The following is a 17,088-nucleotide window of genomic DNA, read 5'->3' as shown; positions in this document are numbered from 1 at the left end:
TCACTTCCTATCCTGATTTGTAATGCCATAGATTCGTGTGACAAATGGGTTCCTGACGAGTGGAATCAAATGTTTATTCTTTTGCGTGAATTCTTTCATTTGGCCTTATTTCTGAGATTCACCCATGGTGTTACTGTAGCAATAGTACATTCATTCTCATTGCTGGAATGAATACCACAATTCATTCGTTCATTCTGCTGATAGTGGACATTGGGTTGTTTCTAACTTGGGGTTATTACATGTCTTTTGGTGAATATATATACCAGTTTCTGTTGCATGCTTATGGAATTGTTGGGTGCAGGCATACGTTCAGCTTAGAAACTGCCTGGCAGTTTTTCAGAGTAGTGGCACCAACCTACTCTCCCCACAGTTCCAGCTGCTTTATGTCCTCACCAATATTTGGCGTTTTCTGTCTTTCTCATAATAATATACTTTAAAATTTTAAAAACTGTGATGAAATACATGCAACATAAAATTTGGCGTCTTACCCGTTTCCTAGTTCAGTGTTATTATGTATATTCTCATTGTTGTGCAATATCCAGAATATTTCCATCTTGCAAAACTGAAACTCTATACCCATGTACTGACAGCTCTCTGTTTCTCCCTTCCTGTAGCCCCTGGCAGCTCCCATTCTACTTTCTGCTTCTATGAGACTGACTGTGCTGGATACCTCATAAGTATAATCAATACAGTACATACGGTATTTGTCTTTTTTGTGACAATGAAATACTTTTAAAGAATAATGTTTACCTGCTTAATATGAAGTTAGTTACATTATGTGGAATGCATAGTGACATGAGGTTGCAGTCAACCTAACATTATGCAACAAAGAATTTCAGATACCTCATTAGACTCAGTAATGGTATTTGTGAGCATCCAAAGCACTTAACATAATGTGAAAGACCTTGAGGAGTTCATCATGCTAGAAACTTAAAGCACCCTCTCTTTGGTGTTTAAAATGACTATGATTAATCACAGGACATTTTTCTTTAAGCTAGAAAAAATAAAAAAGATCCATTTGTTCTTTAAAAGCAGTTCATTTGATAGTCTCCTTTCCTTCTCAGCCAAAATTGGATCCAGTTTATGGGAAATCCCAAACTGTAGGCCTCCGCCTCCTTCACTCCCTTTATAACTAATTCTCTAGTTTTTTTTTTCAGATGTCTCTTTAATGTCCTGCATTTTCAATTCTGTCACCTCTTGTAGAATTTAAACAGGTTTAACTAAACTTTGTGGAATCCCCCCCTCCCCCCAAAGTGGCAAACTTCTCTAAGTGCTGTTTAAATAGTGATGGTAACGTTGTTTTATTTGGGTGGGGGTATGTGTGGAAGAAGGTGTGGAAAGATTTGGGTCCTGGATGCTGGGTGAAGCATCAGCACAGTATTCTACCTGGACCGACAGCCCGTGCCAGCTGTGGTAGGAAACCAGCTGTCTCCTACAAGACAAATTCTTATTTGAGGTACAGATCACTAGGCCGTCTGTAGATTTTGTTGTGAAACTAAGTTGTGGGTACATACACACAAACCCACATATGCATGTCAATAACCATTAATTCATAGATCCTTTATTTCTCTACTGTTTCGAGTGATTTTCTGTTTCCCCATTGGATCAAACCTGATGGCACCTGAAAGCTTACTTATCTAGATGCAGAACATCCTGTCTCCTATTATATTTTAGAACTGTAAAAAAAAAATCTAACCATGGGCCCACCCAGGAATAAGAAAAAACTAGAACGTAAATCAGAAGAACCATTGACTGGGATTTGGGAAGAAAAAAACACCATGAAGCAGGAAGAGCAACACTGTTCCTAACGCCAGCAGCTTATCTATTATCCCATTTGTATTTAAATTCTGTTGGATGTGGCAGCTTATTTCTTTCCAAGACACACTGTTAGGCTGTTGAATATTTTTATATTAGAAGGTTCATTCTCTCTAAACTTAAAATCTCCTTTCCTGTAATTTGTGATGTTTCCTTAGCCTTTTGAGCCCTAGCCCTGCCCTGTTTCTACTGGCTAGAACAACAGAACAGCTCTCCTTCATCAGTCACAATATTGGCTGCTCTTGAACTTGGAGTCTAATGCATCCACAGTATTTGTCCTTTTGTTGGTGGCAAGAACTGCACCAGGTGTTTGACCAGTGGGGTCAGACTGGACCTGGGTTCAGCAACCTCAGTACTTGAGTTCTAGCTAGGCAAAAATTCAGAGCTAAGACTCAAAACTGTAAGAAAACATTTATTTGGAAACTCACAGAGGTAGAAGTAATTCGTGGAAGAAATGGGCTTAGGGAACAAGTTAGAGGTAAAGGAAGCGCCCTTGGAGCTTAGAAGGTAAAGGTGACACACCTAGGGGGAGGGGGGCAGGGAAAGTGACTGGTGCTGGGTCCTCTGTCCTAAGGGTTTTAAATGTGGAAAGCTTGGGGGGGCGGGAATCTCAATAGAATATTCAGCAACTTTCCAGGTGTGTCCTTTCAGGGTTGGGGTCTCCACTAGATTGATTGGTAGGAACCAGGGCAGGGGGTCATTATTCAATGCAGCTGGTCCTGAGGGCAGCCTTGGCCTTGGCATTGCTTGTCTGGTTTTGCTGCTTTTCTGTGCCTGGAGCTGAAATACAGCTGAGGCCTAGATGTTATCTCTAGGGAGGAAAGAATGGCCAGGGGGCCCACAGGGTGTCCAAAACTGCATGACCAGCGATGTGCTAGGGGGAGCGATATGCTAGGGAAGGGAAATATCCCTCCCTGTAATTATCCTTTGCTAGACACCTGGGTCTTCCCGTCCTGGTGACCTTCTGTACCTGGCCCATTGTCCTTCCTCTGCTCATGTCTGTCTGACTGTCTACCACACTTTGAGCGGTTTGCTTTCCTTGTGCCATTCTCAGGAAGTGAAAAACTGAATATTGTTAAGTTTTTCTAATGTTACATTTTCTTTGCTGCCTCTTATTTCTCCTACCTGCTAGATCTAGGTGGCCCTTACTTGTTCTCATGAATCCCTCCATATTTCAGCAATTCCCTCTTTACAGAAGGACAATAGCGCATGTATTCTTCCCGGATATCCTGGTCAGATTTCAAATAAAATAGGTACAGATTCCCTCCCACTTTTTTTCCAATGTATAATGTATTTTGGTATAGTCACTGAGGGGTCTTATTTCAGGCTGCTATAACAGACTACCTCAGACAGAAGTTTATTTCTCACAGTTCCGGGTGTTGGGAAGTCAAAAATCAAGGTTCTGGAGATTTGGTGTCTGGCGAAAACCGAGTCCTGGTTCTTGACGCTGTCGTCACAGGGTATAAGGGACAAGAGAGGTCTTGGGAGGCTCTTCTATAAGGGCACTAATCCCGTTCATGAGGGCTCCACCTTCATGACCTAGTCACCTCCCAAAGGCCCCACCTCCTAGTACTATCATATTGAGGATCAGGTTTCAACATATAAATTTGGGGCGTAGAAGGCACAACGACACATTCAGTCTGCTGTACCAGGGTGCTGAGTTTATGCGTTTGATATTGAAATGGAAGAAATTATTTCTTGCCTGTACTCATATTCCCATGAGTACTGTAAACAGTACTTCTAGGAATATATATTTAATTTTTTTACAACATCATTGGACTCCTCTTTATATGCAATTTATTACCGATTTGACTATTAAAAAGGTTGACTTTTGTTACTGGCTCTCTAACTCCTGTGTACTGTTCCTGGTATTTTGATATCCATACAATGTTGCTAAAAATGGAGGCTCCCGCCTGCCTCATGGGTGATTAAATTTAGGTTGGGTTGGCCATCTGAGGAGTAAACAGTCTCCCAAGCACTCTTACAGCTTCTTCATTGGAAACTGATGCCAACTTCTGGATGGAGGGTTTCAACTGAAGTGTAGGAGAATTCAGGGAGAATGCTAGCCCTGCTCGTGCTAACCCATTTTGTACGTGTGAACTCAAAGGCAGGTTTCTCACTTCAGTATTACATATGTGATACTGATAAATTGATAAATCAGAGAGATACCTCCTTGAACATATACCCAGAAGATCTCTGAAGAATATTTACCTTAATATTTGTAGCTTTTCCAGTTTGGTCTCAATAGAGCTGTCATGCAGAAAGAATTTGTGGCTGGGGAGTTGGTAAAACGCAGTATGTTGGTTGGAGTTATGTCTCATGTTTTAAAAAAAAAAAAAGTGCAAACTGAAACCACCAGGGTCTGAAAGCTGCACTGTTCCTAATACCCTCAAACAGCCACAGGGCATTACAGCAGAGAAGACAAAGCTTGTTTTATCGTAGCTTTTCATAGGTTTGCCTGACAGGCTTGGAAGCACATTGAGTTAAAACGAAGCTGTTAACTATATAATAAATGCTCTTGAAAATTTTCCACTGGACAATCCATCAGTAGATGACTACTTTGAAAAATGAATGAAAATCAAACATAAAGAGACAAATGGCTGACTCAGTATTGAATAAACACATGCAGAACACGACTCGCGTGCACATGTGTTGCTTGTCTGTAGTGTGTTATTTCTTCTTTTCTTCTTTATATTTTTTGTTCCATGCAGGTAATAAACCAGCTTGGCCTATAATGTCACAAGGGAAAGATTCTGTCCCATAGTCTCCTACTTAGAGATTTAGTCTTCCTTACTTTCTTTTCTTTTTTTAAATTGTGGTTAAAAAACAACTCATAAAATTCACCATCTTGCCCACTTTTAATACAATTGAATGGTGTAAAGTATATTTACATTGTTGTGAAACTTCTCCAGAACTTTTTCATCCTGCGGATCTGAAACTCGATACTCATTAAAAACAACACCCCCTTGCCCCAGCCCCTGATAACCATCAGTCCACTTGCTGTTTCTAAGAATCTGTTCCCTGCTTTCTTTTACAAACGTTCCTGCTCTTGCTAACCCATTTCGTATCTGTGTACACTCCGTCCTGAGTCCTCACAGTTTGGACTAGTCATGCCTTTAAGGAAGAGAGGACAGGATGTAATTTTCCCAGTGATTTTTGTAGAATGGAGCACCAGCTTATACCTAGGGAGTATATGGGGCTCTAATTAGCTTTTCTTTTGGCATATGACATCACTGTAAAATATGTTAAAGCCATCTTGCGTGATTAACTAGGCTTTAAAAACTAGACCTTTCTCCTGCCTCTGTCAGCCAGAACTGAGTCCCCCTGTCCAATTCCTAGGTAAACCTGTGACCTCTGTTTCTTCAATGAGGGTGTATTTCATTTTTAGCAGATGATGGAATCTGTTTCAGAAACATGCTTATTGCCCTCCAGTATTTTACTTTGACTTGTTTTTAGCACTAATGTAATTGTTTATAAATTTGGACAGGATGCATTTGATGATTACACACTGTTGTTAGAATGCTGTCACTTTGAATGACGCCAGCTTTATCGAGGGAACACACTCCGTTCTCAGTGGCCTGCATCCTTGCTGTATGTTGCCATGGCAGATGAACATTGTGCATGCTATGAAATCATGGAGGACTGTTTTCAAAGACAGTCCTTAATTGCTTGGCTTTGTTTTTCTTTTTCTTTCCAGAAACATCTGTCTGTTTTCCAATATGGCTTTTTCTCTCAGTGCTGAAACTCGGTCACTGGAGGCTGCCCCGTTACTAAATTTAGTCTATAAGTTTATAATGGGCAGGATTTCATTTAAATGGTGTAATCTGTACCCCCGCTTCTTATTATGTATATTACATTCCCATTTTCCCATTGTTAACTTTGAGCATCAGTAATTCTCCTGGAAGGTGAAGTGTCACTAAAATGGTGATTGGCAAATGTTCGTCTTTAAGATAAGGCTTTATAACAAGGCATTTGAACTGAGCCAAGAGCTGAAAACCAGTCTGGTGTAACGACAAGATGTGCTCAATCCAAAGACATCATCCTCTTTACCAAATTTTGAAATAATTACACGAGAGTAAACTAGTGAACCCGTTCAAAGGGGAGCTGATGTCCTGGATCCTCCAAAGGCACCACATCAGAAACATTTAAAAGAACATAAACTCTCCTTTTATTTCACATATTCCGTGTATTTATAAAAGCCATCTGAGGGACACGCCCGCATGGCCAGTTAATACTGGTAATGTGACACTTTCCCTGCCAGTCCAGTCTTGTGTACTGTTGCCCAGTTTGACGTATGTTTCCTGATCAGTAGAATGTCATTCTTTATTTTCTCATTTCCCTTTTAACATTTTCCCTGTGGTTGGCCTTTCATGAGTGATTTGCTTTTATGGCTTTTGGAAGCTGTCAGCTGTTTGAGCAACAGTTTTTTGAAATAAAAATATATTCAAATTGGCTTTAGAATCTAGAATCCAGCTTATAGTTGTGTTTGTTAAAGGCTGTGCTATTATAGTCTCTCCATGAGAATGATAGTTTTAAAATGATTTCATTCATTCATCCATTCAGCAAATCTTTATGAGTACCCACTGTGTCTCATGCTGTTCTTATAAACAAAACAGATGAAGATCCATGTGCCAGCAGAGCGTGCCTTCTATCAGAGAAAGACAGCCATGTATTTGGATGCTGCGGAGTGATAAGTGAAAGTGAAAAATGAAGAGAAATAGAGCAGAATCAGAGGGATGGAGGTATGGGGGCAAATGACAGTTTTAAGTAGGGTGTTTAGAGTCAGCCCTATTGAGAAGCCAACATTTGTATAAAAGACTGGAAAGAGGTGAGGGAATCATTCATGAAGATTTCTGGGGGAGAAAGTGGTCCAGGCAAGAGGGAGCAGTCAGTGCAAAGACCCTGAGGCAAGGGTGTGTCTGATATGCTCAGAAAACAGCCAGAAGGCCTGTGTAGCTGATGCTGAGTGAGCGGGCGGGAGAGCAATTTGATATGAGCTTGCAGTCTGGCTTTTACTCTGAGTTTTGAGCAGAGGAGTGACACATCTAATTTAGTAGAAGATGACTTTTTCTGATAGAGCTGAGAAGCTATTTGGGAATGATTTATGTGGTAAATCAGATAGTAGTCATAAGTAACAGGCCAAATGCAGGAGAAAAATTTAAGGAACTTGTCACGAAAAAGCTTCATCAAGGTTTTCAAACAGGTCAGTTTGAGGAGAATGTCATAAAAAGTAAGCTGAGTGGTTTCCAAGTTCTTGGGTGCCATGACTATGCGTATGAATTAGAATCACTGAGGGATGCTTCCCCAGACTCTTCATGCAGGTGAGACTTCAGGTATATGTGAGGTTAGAGGATGTGGGTGATCTGAAGTTTCCAGGGGAACCTGATTTTCAGAGTCCCCTGGGAATCGTTGCTGTACTGGAATTGGCTCCTTAATTAAATCCTGGCTGCTGATCAGCATTCCTTCCTATTAAGTTTGTAAAAACTTAAAGAATCTGTGACATAAACCATGCAGAATGATCTTGTTTGTCAGCACTGTGGTTTATTAGCACCCAAGGGGCTTGTTGTCTGATTCTTAAAGGAAAAATGTGTTTAATTCAGACTCTTGGCAGTCCTTGTAGTAGAGTATTTTTGGATGTACTTTCCATACTTTTGCTATATACCTATTTGTATGTTTCTTTTCCTAAATCTAGGGTCTGTGTGCTTATATTTTGTCTTAGTCTAGCAAGTTGCTGGTGGGAAGAAACTGTCAACAGTGAACACATAACTTTTTTCCTTTTTAGTGGTTTTCCAAGTTGTAGATCATACAGACTCTGCCCCCCCCCCTTTCTTTTGTAGCCACTATTTCATTCCTTAGCCCCTCATCAGAAGACACTGGATTATAAGGGAAAATATGTTTTATTTTGCAGTGGTTAAAGTGTAGGAAGGCTTAAAAATACTCAGGAGGGAGTTTGTATAGCTACCAAAAGTTGGAACCAACCTGGAAAAAGTTTCAGCTAAAAATGTATAATGATTAACTGTGATTTATTGAGTACCTGCTAAATGTGGGCACTTTATGGGCCTACCTCATTTGATTATCCTAGCCACTTTAGGGGGTAGCCTTATTCCATTGTTCAGATGGGAAAACCCATGCCCAGGCAGGCCATTTAACTTACCTGGACCACATAGTTGGTAAGTGACAAGCTAGGCATCTAAGTTTTGACCTGCTCACTCTCTACTGTTCTCAAATGTAATCTCATACATTTTTTTACCTAATAGTAATAGCTTCATTCATTTGAAAAGACACAAAAGTTAGGCTTCCCTCAATTTTTATAATGAAAATGCTTTTTATGGTGCTTGACTCCCCCCACCCCCCTAAATTTACCAGTCCCTTCAATAGATTGTCAGTATTTTTTATTTTATTTAACATTTATTGTGGTAGAACACACATAGCATAAAATTTACATTTATCTTTTGCATTTGTAAGCATACAGTTCAGTGGCATTAAGTACTTTCACATTTGTTGTGCACTCATCAAGACCCTATCTCCATAGCTCTCTTCTGTCTTCCCAAACTGAAACTGTACCCACTAAACAGTAACTCCCCATCCCTCCCTCCTCCTAGGCCCTGGGGACCACTATTCCACTTTCTGCACCATCTACTTTCTGTCTTTATTGCATATGCTTGTACTTTTATTATATATTTATTTGTAAGTTTCTTTTCCCTAAATCTAGTGTCTCTGTGCTTACAGTAACCTGAGCATTCCAGTTTTTTGAAGGAAGAGAGGTGTTAACTTTATGATTAGAACTCTGACCTCCCTGCAGATATGCAAACCTGGAGCTGGAGTCCACTCCCACCTCAATCACTTCCACTGTTAACAGAACATTAAACCTGAGAAGTACATGAAAAATAAGTAGTATTGGTTCGGGAGGTTTTCTGGGTACTCTAGAGCCAAGAATTCTTAAAGGAACCTGAAAGCTGTTGTTTACATACTTTCACATTTAAAAGCCTTATGCATCAAAATAATTTTAAAACTCCTGTTCAGGTTCAAGAAAATGTTCCCATTCTCCCTACTGACTGGTTGAAAAACACTAAAAATGTTTTCTGGTTAAAGTGTCTGTAAACATTTAACAAAGTAATTGTCTTTCATTTAATGTTCTTAGAGGTTCTCCCTTAACCTTCGAGATTGGTTCTTGGGGAGAGGCTGTATTTCAAAAAGCCTGGTAGGACAACTCTTCCAGAGCATGAGGAAAGCTGAGAACCGGAACCACATTTGGTGGCTTTGCTTGACCAAGTCTTTACCTTTCTATTCAGACGTTAAGCTAAATTCAGTGAAGCATCTACCTTCCATCTTCCAATGGAATGATAATTTTGGAGGCCAAGTGTATGACAGCAGGTGAATTTTCAGAAAGTACAAGCTCAGCAGGCTGAATGCACTTTTGAGGTTTAATTAGAGCACTGTGCCCGAAGAGAAAAGTGCCAAACTAAATAGACATAAGGAAGATGCTGGCAAGGGGGGAATGCTTTCCTTGAGCCATCATGGCCTGGGTTCTACTCGCCTTATTCACTGTTTGTCATGGCCTGGGTTCTACTCGCCTTTAGTCCCTGCATAATGGATAGTTAAAGTAGCAAGATGTCAAGCAAGATTTTTTTTTTTTTTTTTGTAGATTTTGGGATTTTTTTACTCATCTACTTCCAAAATTGATCAAAAGACAATGAATTGCTCCAAGTCAAGATCCGATAAAGCCAGCACTATGAATAGCCAAATTCTCCACAGACACTTTTTTTCTTTTCTCACTGCATTATAGGTTTGCAAGAAAGCAATAGAAATCCACCGCTGCATGAGTGTGTGCATGCACACACACACGCACACGCACACGCACACACACGCAGTCTTGGCGTGAAGGAAGAAGGGTGGTTCTGTACTAATGACGCTGTGGTTTTAACATAGCTAAATTACAGCAAAGGAGCTGAAAGGGCCCATTCTCCTCTTGGCCGGGAGTCGGGGCTCTGAAATCCAATCTGAAGTGTGTTTAATGAGTGTTCTGAACGCTGGGGCTCGGTGCAGAGGGGAACAAGGAGCACAGTGTGTCCTGGCAGACAGCGGGGCCACCCTTGGAGCCACAGCCAGGGGGAAGAATCGCCGTGTTTGTGGGCCCAGTAGATGGGCAGGTCTAAACATTTGGCCACATTCTCCCAGAATGGAAGCCTTGTCCCGGGGCCCCAGACTCTGGCTTTAAAGGTGCAGTTCCTGTTCTTGCTCTGGTTGGCATTTCACGATGGTGATCACACTGTCTGCTGACGAGGCTACCACCAGGTCTGCCGTTAAGCTTTTGAGTAATTTGCTTTCCTTTCCTTCCTCCTCTTCTTCCCCCCACCCCGCATCACTAATATCCAGCAGAGCCTACTGAGTCCTGGATACCATCCTCAGAGCTCAGTGTGTGCTAAGTCATTTAATACTCACCACACCCTTATGAAGTGCCCTGTTCATCCATTACTCCCATTCTACAGAAGAGGAAACTGAGGCCCAAAGGGTACCTTGCCCAAGGTCACACCTCCACGGAGTGGAGATAGTGGCTTTGCAAGAAGGCAGGTGTCCCTGGAGTTTGTATTCTTAGTAATTATATAGCCTCTCGGAGTCACTGAAGGGTTAGAGAAACAGCACGAGAAACATCTCCCATATTTAAGCTGTCCCATTTCTGTTTTTTAAAGGTTTATTTTTAATTATAATTGACATATAGCATTACTTTCAGGTGTACAATATAGTGATTCGACATTTATATACCTTACAAAATGACCATCACAATAAGCCTAGTACCCATCTATCACCCTACATAGTTATTATAATGTTATTAACTCTATTTCCTATGTTGTACATCGTAGCCCCATGACTTATTTTATAACTGGAAATTTGTACATAATATAAGAAGTTCAAATGTCCCATTTCTCTGTTAACTAAGGAGTCCTGCCTTTGCAGTGGAAGGAAGATAACAATTGGCTTATGTGACACTCACCCTACCTTACAGGGGCCATGTCATACTCTGGTCATACTAACTATATGTATCACACTAGTTATCTTACTAACTAGCTTTGGTGCCTTGAGTTATAGCACTCACAAAGCCTCAGCCTCTTCCCTTGGTTTCATCAGCAAGTTTTCCCTAGGACAGTTTGGCTCATCAGATTATGGATGTAAGTCTTGAAAGAGGTTAGAGGGAAAATAGACTCAGAGGCTTAATGGTTAGGAGCAGGTTCTCTGCAGCTGGGCTTGAATCTGAGCTCCACAGTGAGTGTGACCTTGGCGCTCTGTCCTCCAGCCTGGCGTGTCCCAGGGCATGGAGACTAGATGAGTTGCAGGTGTCAGATGTATTGGTCTCTCTGCCCAGAGGTGAGCCCCCAGGGCAATCACACCGCGCCTTTGGTGTCTATTTATTTCAGCAGGTCAAACAGACATTATTATTAATGTCCCATAAGGGAAAGTGGTAGGGACTCACTGTTCTGGCTTTGAATGTGCTGTTAAGAATTCCTGGGTCGTTTGATTCTAGCCTTTGCTTTTCTCATAACTTCTAGAATCTTCTTTTCATCCCTTGTATTCCTGAATTTCTTTGCCTTGAAAAGGACTGTACTCCTTCATTCTCTGAGATGCTCTCTGGCCTTTTTCAATCTAAAAAGTTAAACCCTGCCCCAGCCAGTTTGGCTCAGTGGTTGGAGCGTCGGCCTGCGGATTGAAGGGTCCCAGGTTCTGTTCTTGCCAAGGGCACGGACCTCGGTTGCAGGCTTGATCCCCAGCCCTGACCGCACGTGGGAGGCAACCAATCAATGTGTGTCTCACATCAGCGTTTCTCTCTCTCTCCCCACTTCCCCTCTCTCTGAAAAGCAATGGAAAAATGTATCCTTGGGTGAGGATTAAAAAAAAAAATTTAAACCCTTAAGTTCTGGAAATTTTCCTTATATTATTCTTGCATAATTTCCTTTCCTCTTGGGTCTCTCCATGCAGAAGTCACAGTGTTCAAATGTTGGGACTCTCAAACTGAGCTCTAAAGTCTTCTGCTCTCTCCTCATTGCCATCTCTTTTTCAAAAGGTCTAGTTTCTAGGAATTTTCATCTGTATCCTTAAACTCTTCTAGTGCAAGTTTTCTTTCTGCTGTGCTATTTTTATTTCTAAGAGCTCTTTCTTGTTATCTAAATATTCCTTTTTATAACCTTCTGGGTTTTTTTTAAGTTGTAAACTCTTAGCTATATGAGGATACAAATTACAGCGTTTTTAAAAGTTTTTACTCTACCCTGCATTATCAAAAGTACCTGGCATCTCCCATTTCTGAACTTTTGGGGAGTTCTGCGTAATTTGGCTGCTTCCTGTTGACTCTCTCCTCCTCTGTAATTAGATTTCAGCTTCCTGCTCTGTCGTCTTCTAGAACTTGGGGGAAATCTCTCACCTGCTGTTTCTTCTCTCATTTTTCTCTGTTTTCTATGAATTTATTCCTTTTTTCCTTATTTCATTCTTTGAGTGTTTTAAATCAGGCTTTCTGGGTATCATGGAGATGAACTGCATGTATTCAGTCTGCCATATTTAGCTACAAGTTTGACATTCTTTTTATCATATTAAGCCTACTCTAGCAATGGCCTTCTGCTAAAATTTCTAAGAAAAATACGCCTTTACAGACAGATAGGTGGGTTCCTCTGGATTTCTCAAACTGCACTCTCCTTGAACTTCTGCTTCATTGATAGCTCCTGACTGTGTGCAGAGGGGTAGGGGGTGGGGTTGGCGCCCTGGATGGACAGCTGGGGTGGTGGAACAGGTATGAGCTGTGTCACTTCTGAGCCTGAATCCCACCCTTTCTACCTCACCCGGTGGAAGGGTCTCCAAAGAGAATATTTTATAAAAAGAACTTTAGTTGTGGAACACCATTCACATCTAAAGCAATAGTAGCCAAAAGAGGAACATCTTTTAACAGCAAGAAAAATGAATTACCTCCCATAATTAGTCCACTATTTGCTGAGTATATTTAGTTGTCAAATTAGAGAAATGTTGAAGGCCAAAATTTCTGTTATCCCAAATCCATTGGTTGGGTTATTAATTTGTTGTAATCCCTTTATTCGAAAGGGACAGTGCTGAACATGAATGCTTTGTCCTTGCCCCCATGTCTCTAAGAGATGGGTGATGGCATCACCAAAAATGGCTGGATGAGTTTGCAAGAGCTGCTGTGACAAAGTACCACCAACTGGTGGCGTACAATAGCAGAAATGTATTCTCCCCTAGTCTGGAGGCTAGCAGTCCAAAAATCGAGGCATCATCAGGGCCATGCTCCCTCTGGTACTCTCGCTTCTTCTGGCTTCTAGTGGGGGCTGTCAGCCCTCTGGGTTCCTTGGTTTGCAGCTGTATCACTTCAACCTCTGCCTCTGTCATCACATAACTCTCTCCCTTTGGGTCTGTGTGTTCACATTATCTTCTTTTTTAAAATTGATTTTAGAGAGGGAGGGGGGGAGAGAGAGAGAGAGAGACAGATAGACAGACATTGATGTATCAGTTGGCTGCCTCCCACCCTGACCAGGGATTGAATCTGCAAGCTGGGTCTGTGCCCTGACCAGGAATAGAACCTGCCACCTTTTGGTGTACTGGACAGCGCTCCAACCAAGCCACACCTGCCGGGGCTTTACATTATCTTACAAAGACACTAGTCTTCGTGGGTTAGAGCCCACCCTGATGACCTCATCTTAATTTGGATACGTCTGCAAGACTCTTTCCAAATTAGGTCACATTCACAGGTACTGGCAATTAGGACTTCAGCATACCTTTTTGAAGGGCACAGTTCAGATTAGAACAGTGGGTTTGGTGTTTTTTTGCTCTGATTGAGTCTCAGGCTTGACGTTAGTTCCAACCAGAAACCAGAGCAAGAGACCACAGATCCAGCCAGCCCTGCCTGCCATTCGGTGGCAACTCATCCACATTACTGCACCTTGCCATTCAAAGCATAGTCTTTGCACCAGCAGCAGCAGGGATCCTGTTAGAAATTCCGATTCCCAAGCCTCACCCCAGCATCTGCAGCTTATCTCAAGGTCTGCAGGTGATGAATAGGCACATAAATCAGAGAAGTGGTGCTTAGAATCACCTCCAGTGGCATTTGAGGGCAGAATGAGCAGGGACCCAGGTATAGACGTTGCCCTTGTGGACATTGTCACATAGCATGCTGATGTGGTACAGGCTTTCCATTCTGTGCTGTTGCAGAGACGTGCCTTTGGGATTGGGAAATGGACCTCCTCTTCCTCAGTGTCAACCCGTTGCCCTGCCATGAATTCCATAAATTAACATTTCCCCATCACAGTAGCAGCGACAATAATAGAGAACTTGTGTTGTGTGCCAGGCCCTTTGCCAAACACTTTGGGATCATTGTTTTATTTAGTTTTCACAGTGATCCTAGGAAGTAGATAATCTCTCCAGTCCTTTCATGACTCCATGTGCTGTAGACGGAACTGTTTCCTCCACCCCTTCCAAATTCATAGGTTGAAGCCTCAATCCCAAGTATGGCTGGATTTGGAATAAGGAAGTGATTAAGTTCAAATGAGGTCATAAGGTGCAGCCCTGATCCCAGAGGATTAGTGTTCTTATAAGAAGAGAAGCCAGAGAGCCAATGCTCACTTATTCTCTCTCCCTCTCCCTCTCCCTCTCCCTCTCCCTCTCCCTCTCCCTCTCCCTCTCCCTCTCCCTCTCCCTCTCCCTCTCCCTCTCCCTCTCCCTCTCCCTCTCCCTCTCCCTCTCCCTCTCCCTCTCCCTCTCCCTCTCCCTCTCCCTCTCCCTCTCCCTCTCCCTCTCCCTCTCCCTCTCCCTCTCCCTCTCCCTCTCCCTCTCCCTCCCCCCCTCCCCCTCCCCCTCCCCCCCTCTCTCTCTCTCCCACCCCCGCAAAGCACTTACCATATATTCTAATATAGCTGGTTATTTGTCTCCACCTCAGCTCAGAAAGAGGCACTTACCTTATTGATTTCCATTCCCTCAGCACCTAGCACAGCGCTTGCACACGGCTCCTTGTTTGATAAATGTACCCCAGGTGCTCTCAAACCATCACAGTTATTGATACATCTACTCACCTGGTCAAAAACTGCCAGAGAGCCTGAGGAAATCTGCAGTGTTATAAAGCCCCAGATGTGTTAAAGGTTAGTGAGTTATGGGAATTTGAACAGTATTCTAATTAAAGTTTTAATGGTAGCAGAAAAGGGGCCAAGGCCTTTGAGAGCCACCCTTCCCTTCTGCTGGATAAGAGCATGCCCTGGTTGCCATGGTTACGTTGATCCTAAACCAGAAAAAAAACCCACAACAAAACGCTTCCAGAAACAGCTCTCTGAAACCTGCGCAGATGCAAATTTTATAAACCCGGTCAAACGGCATCTTGATAGATTTCTGTCTATGAGATTATTTCGGAAAGAAAACCTTAGCTTGTATTAAGTGGGACACATCATTTGTTCAGACCCTTTGAGGAGGTGGGAGAGGGAGGAGAAGACACCCCCAACCCAGGAAGAATTGTGTCTTTATTCCTTTGGAGGAGGAAAAGAAGTGCTTCCATATGAAACTTTATGGAACAGAAATAACCTGAAGGCACAGACATACTTTAAAAGCACAATAAACCAAAGCAACTTGGGTTCAGTTTTTAACAGCTTGAAGCTGTATGTGAATGTTCATACTGTTTATTATTCAGTGCTTAGTTGCCAGACATCCCCCAAGAATGTAAACCTCCTCCTAAAATTTAATTTTGTAGGATTGCATGAAAAGCCAATTCAGAATGCAGAAAGCATAGGGACATACAGCTTGGAATCAGCCACTTTATTTGTGCAGTAGATTAAAATTCATTGTGCAGTAGATTAAAATTCAAACGCCTTTTGGAGCATAATTAAAAGTAGCCAGTAAGAAAAAAGTGATAAAATTTGATTATGTCGTTTCACTCATCGTTGGTTTGTTCTCTAAAATAAAACATATAATTATCATTTGGCTTCTTTTCTGTAAGGAGTGTACTTCTAGAATATGCTAATCAAGGCTGTCAGTGTGTAGGGGTCACAGTTTCTTAGAGGCTGTGGGAATCTTAGAGGCCTGCCCCTCCCAATTCAGACACTTGGGGACAATCTTTTTTATTCATTTGTCATAAGATCCCTTTCATATTAAGCCATTACTAACAAGTACAGGTTTTCAAATGATGCCTAAATAACTTGGTTTCCCTTCCTCATGTATGACAGCTTATACAGTCATAAATATAAATGGGTGCGTGCGCGCACGTGTGTGTGTTTGTGTGTCTTAAAGTAAGTTCCTATTTGAGAAAATCCCTTTACAGTTGAATTTTCCTCAGATCTCTACTTTCCCTTCTGCTAGTTTAATCTCTGCTGTTACCACCTTCCCCCCCCATTCAGATTTTAGTGACTGACGAATTTGTTTTAACCATAAAGGGCTAGTGGATTTGTAGCTTTTGAACCCCGTCATTGGTTTGCAGTACAAAGCCTGAATCAAATGCATAATTTGTGCTTACTTCCAACAATGTTTATTGTATGCCTTTTTGCCAGACACGTAAAAGAGCTCTTTGTGCTGAGAAATACTAACAAACATTTAGTGCACACGCGTGGATATTCACACACTTTTTACATGTGGTAAGGCTCCTCTTCACAGCCACTCTGCTGGAGCTGAATCCAACCCTCCAGTTGATTATAATGTGAACCCCATTCCTCAGTTCCTTTCCTCCCTTTTCTTCTACATTTTTTTATTGTGGCAAAATAGATATAATGTAAAATTTATCATTTTGGCCATTTTAAAGTATATAATTCAGTGGCATTAAGTACATTCACAGTGTTGTGTGTTCATCACCACCATCCATTTTACATTCTGTGATATGATTCTAAACAGAATTACTTTTAGTGTGAAGCTCAAAAATTCACTGGAGACAAGTGTAGAGAAATGGTGTTGCAGAGCGATGGAGAAAATGCATGGCAGGAGGAAGAGGGGGATCATTTTCCTTAAAGAATGAAGATGCAACTCTCTTCCCTCTCCCCTTCTCCAAGATGCTCTCTCTGAGCAAAATTTAGCCCTGGTCCATGGATACTTCCAGACAGTTCTACCCCAACTCCTAGAAGAAAGGGAAACCGGGTCCCTGAACTTTGGAATCATGATGTCTGGAAGCGTTTTTTACCATAGTGCCTGGGACACATCAGGGTGTTAATGCTGAGGGCCACTTACCCATGAAATTGTCATGTAGTGGCTGCATTTAAGCCTTATAAATACTTACTACTGATTCTACATACTAGCTTTCCTTCTATCCCTGAGTAT

The 17,088-nt window shown here is 41.9% G+C and overlaps 1 protein-coding gene across 5 annotated transcripts in view; it reads left to right on the top strand.

The window, feature by feature from the left end:
- Positions 1–17,088, top strand: part of FARP1 (FERM, ARH/RhoGEF and pleckstrin domain protein 1) — a 256,565-nt gene that overhangs the window by 144,684 nt on the left and 94,793 nt on the right. The gene's annotated exons all lie outside the window — the stretch shown is intronic.

The sequence above is a fragment of the Miniopterus schreibersii genome (assembly GCF_964146895.1).
Source record: "Miniopterus schreibersii genome assembly, chromosome: 2".
Classification (NCBI taxonomy): Eukaryota; Metazoa; Chordata; class Mammalia; order Chiroptera; family Miniopteridae; genus Miniopterus; species Miniopterus schreibersii.
The sequence above is the reverse complement of the archived record's forward strand: the minus strand, read 5'-3'. Positions and strand labels throughout refer to the sequence as shown.